Genomic DNA, 8,654 nt, shown 5'->3' on the forward strand with positions numbered 1-8,654 from the left:
TAAGTAAAGAATACTAGCGTTGATGAGTGAAGTCAACGGGCCAGGAGTTAGTCGAGAATACTCACTGGGAGCTAGAAGTGGCTGATTAAAGAATACTAGCACTAGTGAGTGAAGCTGGCAGGCCAGGAGTTGGTCAATAATACTCACTAATAGCCAGAACAGGTTGAGAAAAAAATACTAGCATTAGTAAGTGAAGTTGACGAACCAGGAGTGGTTGAGAATACTCGGGCAACCAGAAGTGGTTTAAGAATACTAGCGTCTGCGAGTGAAGCTGACGAGCCAGAAGTGGTTGAGAATACTTGGGACCAGGAGTGGTTGTGACCTGGATGGTCTATAATACTCACTACAAGCCTGAAGAGGCTGAACAAACAACACTTGTACTTAATTGTTTATTTAGTGGAACCCTTCATTTGAAGGAGACTAGACGTAACTCAGTTTGAGTGAACTAGTATAAAATACTTGCTCTACACTTTAATATATGCACACTTTATTTGATTGATTTAATATATTGGAAACTTCGTCTAAAGCTTACCGTCTGTTAAAACTATCTTCAGACGAAAATCATACTTGTTCCCAAAAGAATGGTTTTCGGTTAAGTAGTAATTTTTCTCTTAGCAGACGATGAAACTCCCAGACGTAAAATGATTTCGATAAACCAATCTTGGGTTGTTTCAGTTCAAGCATTTACTAATAATATTTTTACTGGACGAAAGAGAGCCTTATTGCGAAAAGTTTTTAAAACTCCTTTATTCACATACACACACATATTCAACCCCCCTTCTATGTGTTTTTCTGATAACTTCATATAACTCCAAAAGTGACATTAACTTAAATTTTAGTTTTCACTCTTGGATACCTATCATCGTAAACCAACAACAATTCTTCGTCTCTAATGGTAAGCGATTACTTTTTCATCTTAGCATTTTATCTTTATACTTTTAGTTATTTATCTTTTATTTTAGTTATTTTACATTTTATCTTCTATTTTAATAAAACACATAGAGGCACAAAATGCCTCAACTACCCTAGCTATATATAAAAGGGATATTCACTTATTAGGCTTCCACCTTTTATAGACAATTATACTCTTAATCAACTATAAGAAATAAGAATGTCACCCGTAATCACAAAGAAAATTCAATTACTGATTTGTTTTGCATTTTTTTTAAGAGATGCTCGAAGTACTTTTTGTCCTACTAGTATGGTATAGAAAAGGTGTAATATTATATATAATATATAATTATATATAAAGTTATATATAAAGGGGATATCACTCTTTGGTTTCCACATTTGTTTAGACATTTATACATCTTTGTTATATATTAATATTTTTTTCCACCATTATATCTCTTAAAGGTAAAATAGAAAAAAAAAATGTATTCAAAAATTAATTATTCACTCTATCATTTATAATCTATAACTTAATCATATATAAAGGAGATATTCACTAATCTGGGTTTCAATTTTTATAGAGAATTGTACTCTAAATTAACTATAAGAAATAATAATGTAACTCATAATCACAAAAATATAATTACTGATGTGTTTTGTTTTTATTTTTTATTAGAGACACAAAGTATCTCTTTACCTTCTCATATGGTCTAGAAAAGGTATAAATACTATATATAAAGGACACCTCCCTTTGGTTTCACATTTTTTAAAGATATTTATACCTCTATATTATATATATATATATATATATATATATATATATATATATATATATATATATATATTTCCCACCATCATATCTCTTAAGGACAAAATAGAAAAAAAATGTATTCAAATATTTAACTTTCCATTCAATCATCTATAATTTATAACTATATATAAAAGTGATATTCACTTATTTGGTTTCCACTTTTTAGAGACAATTGTACTCTTAATGAACTATAAGAAATAAGAATGTTGTCCATAATCATCCATATAAAAAATTCATCATATAATAACTTGGGACATCATATTACCATATGTTATAAAGGAATTAGCACATATCATTTTTAACATGTAATCAACAATTAGCACACAACGACAACCCCCACATAACACAACATAATTGGAGTTTCACTAATTCAATCAAGCTCATATTTATCTCATATAAAATATAAAAGGATTTTCTACAACTTTTGTGAAGAACTCAGGATCTAATTCCATCTAATAAGCTTAGTCACATATTTCAATCTCTAGCTACAAACAAGTTAATAAAAAAGAATTTAATAATAATGGACTAACAATGTAAAATAATTTTATGTTGTTAACTATAACACCCTGTTTTCTAAAATAATAATATTATTATATATATTATTATATTTTTATATTTTAGTCTGAATTATTTATATTTTTATAGGTGGGAAATTATTTATATTATTTATTTATTTTAATGGGAAAAGAGGAACGGGTCGGGTTGACTCGGTCTAGTGAATTTTAAGAAAGGGGTCAAGTAGAGTTAACCACATTTGCCTTATTTTGCATTCTGAAGGATTATGAGAGAAAATGAAGAGAATGAAGTAGCTCTGAAGAGAAGTGTTTAGAACCATCTCAAATTACATCAAATTGTTCCTATTGGCACAAAAAGGTACGGGGATGGAATGAGTGATTCATGTGCGGGATTGCAAGAAAGAATGGGTAGTGGGAGAAATTCCTAAGTTCTTAAGATCTCTCAATTTCTATTATGATGTTGCAATTGGCGATTTAATTAGGTTTTGTATTAATTTATAATCATGATTCTTGTATTATTGTTAAAATTGAGGTTCTAATCGATAATTGAGTCCCTTGGAATGTCTTTATGTGTTAGGTTTCATTAGGAATTTGGATTTTGTTAAATGAGATGTGAGCTCATGAAATTTGTGACACCCTTACTACCCCAACACATATATTGTAATAATGTAAATAAATTAAGGAAATAAATTTTTCAACATTGGTAAAAGGGTTCACATAAAAACATTCATAAATGTTCTTCAATATCCAAAATAATTGAAAATAAAAATTGAAAAATAAAACATAAGAGTTTACAAATTGTTTTTAAAAAATAAGTACAACTTCAACTACATATAAAAATCTGTGTCCTAGAAATCCTTTGCCTTAATGTCACAATATCAGAGCATACCCACAATTCAACTATTAGCATTCTAGATGCCACTCAAAGACGGATCTTCCTCACCTAAAACATCCACAAATTGTAAGGTGAGAAAAGAAAACATTTATATGTAAAGTATACAAGAAAAATCCACAACATAATCTCATCACAACTCATTACTTAATGAAATATTCACAACCATTTCTATATATCCTAATTATATCAATCATGCATCATCTTCACATCACAATTCATAATCACACCAATCCATCACATCATATAATATGTACTATGTTAAGCTCACGCCACCCCTGTAGCATCTCGTGCCCAAGGTCGTGCCACACCAACATAAATACTAATTGTCACACATAAATATTACAATTAACACTATGTCAAGGTCACACCACCCTTGTAGCATCTCTTGCCCAAGGTCGTGCCATCCCTGTTATAAGTGTGAGGAACCATAATTACATTTCATTCATAATCATCACAAATTTTACAATTAACACTATGTCAAGGTCAGGCCACCCTTGTAGCATCTCTTGCCTAAGGTCGTGCCACCTCTGACATAAGTGTTAATTACCTCATCCCACACTATGCCAAGGTCACGCCACCCTTGTAGCATCTCTTGCCCAAGGTCGTGCCACCCCTGACATAAGTGTGAGGAGCCACAATCACATTTCATTCATAATCATCACAAATCTTGCAATTAACATTATGCCAAGGTCACACCACCCCCGTAGCATCTCTTGCCCAAGGTCGTGCCACCCTTGACATAAGTGTTAATTACCTCACACATCCCACACTATGCCAAAGTCACGCCACCCCTATAGCATCTCTTGCCCAAGGTCGTGCCACCCCTGACATAAGTGTGAGGAACCATAATCACATTTCATTCATAATCATCACAAATCTTGCAACTACCATTATGCCAAGGTCACGCCACCCCTATAGCATCTCTTGCACAAGGTCGTGCCACCTCTGACATAAGTGTTAATTACCTCACACATCCCACACTATGCCAAGGTCACGCCACCCCTGTAGCATCTCTTGCCCAAGGTCGTGCCACCCCTGACATAAGTGTGAGGAACCACAATCATATCACATTCACATTCCACACAACATCTCATTTCATGTCAACATACTCACATCATAATTAATTGAACAATTAAGTCATAATATACCATTCGCCACATCATGTTATCAATTCTATACTAAAACGGTAGATATAATGTATACATTTGTGCCAAGACATCACACCACATTCCATAACTCAATTCCACATCACATACACAAAATAGATAAGTCCACACAAAATAGTGGTTCACATACCCCTCAAGCAATTCACCATGAATCCACATCTAGATCATCAATTTTACCAAATAATGTAACAACAACATTTATAAGTCAAGATAAAACCTGATTGAATCACCAATTTAATAGGATCTTAACTCAAATAGTAAAACCCCCAATTTTTTCAAAACCTAACTCACACGCACTTTTCTACAATTTCATTATCTCTCCTAGATCATCATTTTTATAAATTATTTACATATTCCTAATCCTCAATACATGTAAAATCTAATGGAATCATCAATTCCTCAAATAGAAATAATTATAAAATTACCCATAATCCTACGGAATTCCTCCTCTACCCAATCCCCTCATGTAACTTTGCACACAAATAATCCCTTTTCCCCCATACCTCGATAAGTAGTAGCTGAAACTAAAGCAGGATCTAGTTGGTCTCCTCCTCTGGGTTCCCCTTGGTCTTAGTGTAGAAGAAAAGAATTCAGAAGTAAAAATGTGTTTTTGGGAGTACCAGAGCGTGCTATTTATAGACATCAAGAGTGGCCGGAACGACCCGTTTCGAATCCAGAATGGCCCGTTGTGGACTCATTTTTCATGTGAAAAATTTACATCCAAAACGGCCCATTCTTAAACCAGAACGGCCCATTCTAGGGTTGCATTTTAACCCATAACGACCATGTTTAGAACGGCCCGTTCTTAAACCAGAACGACCTGTTCCCAACTATGGTTATAAGCCTTTTTAGTAGTTTGGAACGACCCATTCTAGTTTGGGAACGGCCCGTTCTAGGCTACCAAAAATAGCTCTTTTTAGTAATTTGGAACGACCCATTCCAGTTTGGGAACGACCTGTTCTGGGCTACTAAATCACCCTTATTGGGCTTTGAGCCTTCGTATAATCTATGAAAATTGGGGTGTTATAAAATTGATAATGTATGTTGTATTTCTATGTAAAAATACGTGTTTTGACCAATTGAATTAGTAAAAGAATGATTGTATGCTTGATCTTGAATTATTGGGATGTGCTTTGTAAGTTAGGGTTCTTGTAGATTGATGAACACCCTTAATTATATGAATTAATGAGTAATTAATATATTTTACTTATAGATGTACCTTAGTATTTTTGTAATATATTTTTGTGTGATTAACCAAATCAATTTCCATTTGTTGGACTAGAAAGTAGACACTTGGGGCTATAATTTAGACTCTAGAATCGTGTAAAAATGTTAATAATTGATTGAGTTATGTGAGTTATAAGTTCAATTTCTTTCTTGTGCACAAAATATTAAGTTTTGTGTTGTCAACCATGCGAGGTGACCTTAACAACATTTTTAGGCTTTGTTTTCTTCACAAAAGTTGTATCCTTGGATGTTATCTTTCGAATAACATTGGAATCACTCAAAAAGGATGTGTATAACTCATATTATGATTTCTTAGTGATGCTTTATAATACTTATGATATGATTGTGAGTTTGATGTGTGATTGTGAAATATGGTATTATATTGATAGATTTTGATGATGGTTGTGAATTGTATGATGTCCAGTAATGACTATTGGATGAATAAATATAAATGATGTGTATTTGGCTGAGTATATTTGAGTATGAATGGTTTGTATTTGGATGAGTGGTGTATAAATGTGGTTGTATGCAAATTACTTAATAATTGTGCTTTAGCATGAATGAAGATGAGGAATGAGTTTGGTAGCATTAGCATGAGCATTGGGGCATGTGCATATGCATTAACTTGGCTTGTGTGGTGATTAACAGGGAATGCATGAGATATATATATTGACCCCGGCCTGTATGGTGATTAATAGGGAATGCATTGCGTGGTGATTAATAGGAAATAATGCATTGTGTGGTGATTAAAAGGGAATGCATGATATATTTTATACATTGGCCTATGTGGTGATTAATAGTGTAACAATGTGTGGCGGTGCTTGAAGAGATTGATAAAGTTCACCCATTGTGCAGCACTCTGAGTCAATGTTTCTCAGGAGGTTGCATTACATAAGCATTGGTGTGAACTTGAGCATAGTGCATAGCTGTATTGCAATGTGGTGATGACGATAGTAGTGGATGGATTTGAAAATTGATAATAAAGTTGTGATTGAATATTATTATTGATTATATGTGGGTTGACATTGTTTTGGGTGGGAATTCTTTATTGTATCTCACTCATGAACGCATGTTTTCCTCACTCGTATGTTTTGTGGTTATTTTAGGTAATGATGATCTTGATGTGGGTGGCACTCAAGGTGCCGAAAGTTGAAGTTATGGGTTGCTCTGATAGTGTGACATCGGGACAATGAAATTAGATTAGAAGTTTATATATTATTTGAATATACCTTTTCTTTTCAATTTATAAACTATTGTAAAGTCTATACTTTATAACTTCGTTTCAAATTGGTTGAATGTTAGAGGCAGTTTCATTTGAACCTATTTTACCTGCAGTTTTAATTGAAATTTTGCAAATATTTATGTTGTTTGTTGGGGGTAGAATGAGTGTCACATTAATCAATCAAGATCACTATTAGTATGACTTATTTTACTTATTTGTTATAAAACTCACCATAACTTATTTTAGATTATCAAACACTATTATTAGAGTTAAATGATTTTTTTATCAATGCATAACTTATTTTTTTTTTTTTCATAAAAAGAACTTGATTACCAGACACTACTAATAAAGTTAAATAACCGTTTCATCTAATAAAAAAATATTAAAACAAGCAAAAATGAGATAACAAATATAACCTTAATTTTAAGACTATTTAGAAAGTATTTTTTTTTTTTGGATAAGATTACCCTTTTTCATCACAGCCTTGTGTGAGTGTACCTTAGTGTACGTGTGTATGCATGATTTGTCCTTTTCACGTTAATTTTTTTTCTTTTAAAATAAAATTTTTAATAATAATGAAGTAAACTATTTTTTTATCATACAAATTAAATATATAAAATGAAGTTTAATTGAAGTTTTTATTTAAAATATATTTTTAAATAGACTAATATAATAGATTAGATTGGACTTAAAAAAAAAACTACTTTAATTTTATCGAATAAGACTGATATGTATATTCAAAATCTTACCTATATCAATATCTAGCTTCAAACAAGCTAACAAATAAATACTGATATGTATATTCAAAATCTTACCTATATCAATATCTAGCTTCAAACAAGCTAACAAATAAATAATTTAATAATAATACACTGATAATGTAAAATAATTTCATACTATTAACCTAGGCTGTGTCTAGAAAATTTAAGGTCTAAAGATAAAATTTGTAGATAAAATTATTAATTATTAATTTTTATACTATTTTTTTTAACTTTTTGAGTAGCAAAATCATTTATCAATGTTTTATAATCAAGTAATTTTAATATTTCACTCTTAATAGATAAGATGACTAATCTATTTAATTTATCTTGTAACATTGTTGATCTTAAATAAGATATAAGTAATTTTAATTTTGAAAACTCCTTACAATAGTAACAACCGTTATTGGTATTGTTAATAATATTCTAAAACTTCTCGCAATACTTTTAATTCTAAAGACCATCACTATTAGAATGCTTACCAAATCTTTTAAAAAAGTCAAGATTAATAAATATTTCTTTAACTCATCTTCACTTAAAGTTTTTAATTTTTTGAATTCAAATTAAAACTCAAAAATGATTTTATTTTGTAAAAATTGTTCAAATGGAGTCTCGATAGTAGTAATAGATTGATTTACTATATATATATATATATATAATATTCAATACGAAAAGAATCTTCCGTTGGAATATGTGATTTCATCACTAACATTTTCATCAAAATGATTTGTTTTTAATGGATTTTACGTTTTTCATGAAACTTATGTTATATATCTATTTCAATAACTAATTTTGTTGTGGATTTCAAAGCTAATCCAAAACTACTTTCTGTATAGTTTTTAAAATAAGAAATAAGACCTCTTAAATGATTTATAACAACTTCTATATCCATGTTTTTAGATTGTAGAACTTTATTAACTGAATTAATAACAAATAAAATATCATACCAAATATTCATCCCTAAAAAAAATTTAAAATTTTTAATTTTATAAATTGCTAAACACATAGCTTCACCTTTTATTTTTGGATCTTCACAATATTTTAATAATTAAATTAAAATATCTCTTATATTTTTGTTTGAAATTTTATTTCTTTAACACTTTCAATTATATTTTTTCATCGAGTTTGAGATAAAGATTTTATAGAAAATTTATATATATTATCTTACA

Source organism: Cajanus cajan, chromosome 1, assembly GCF_000230855.2.
Source record: "Cajanus cajan strain Asha chromosome 1, NIPB_CcT2T_4, whole genome shotgun sequence".
NCBI classification, from domain to species: Eukaryota; Viridiplantae; Streptophyta; class Magnoliopsida; order Fabales; family Fabaceae; genus Cajanus; species Cajanus cajan.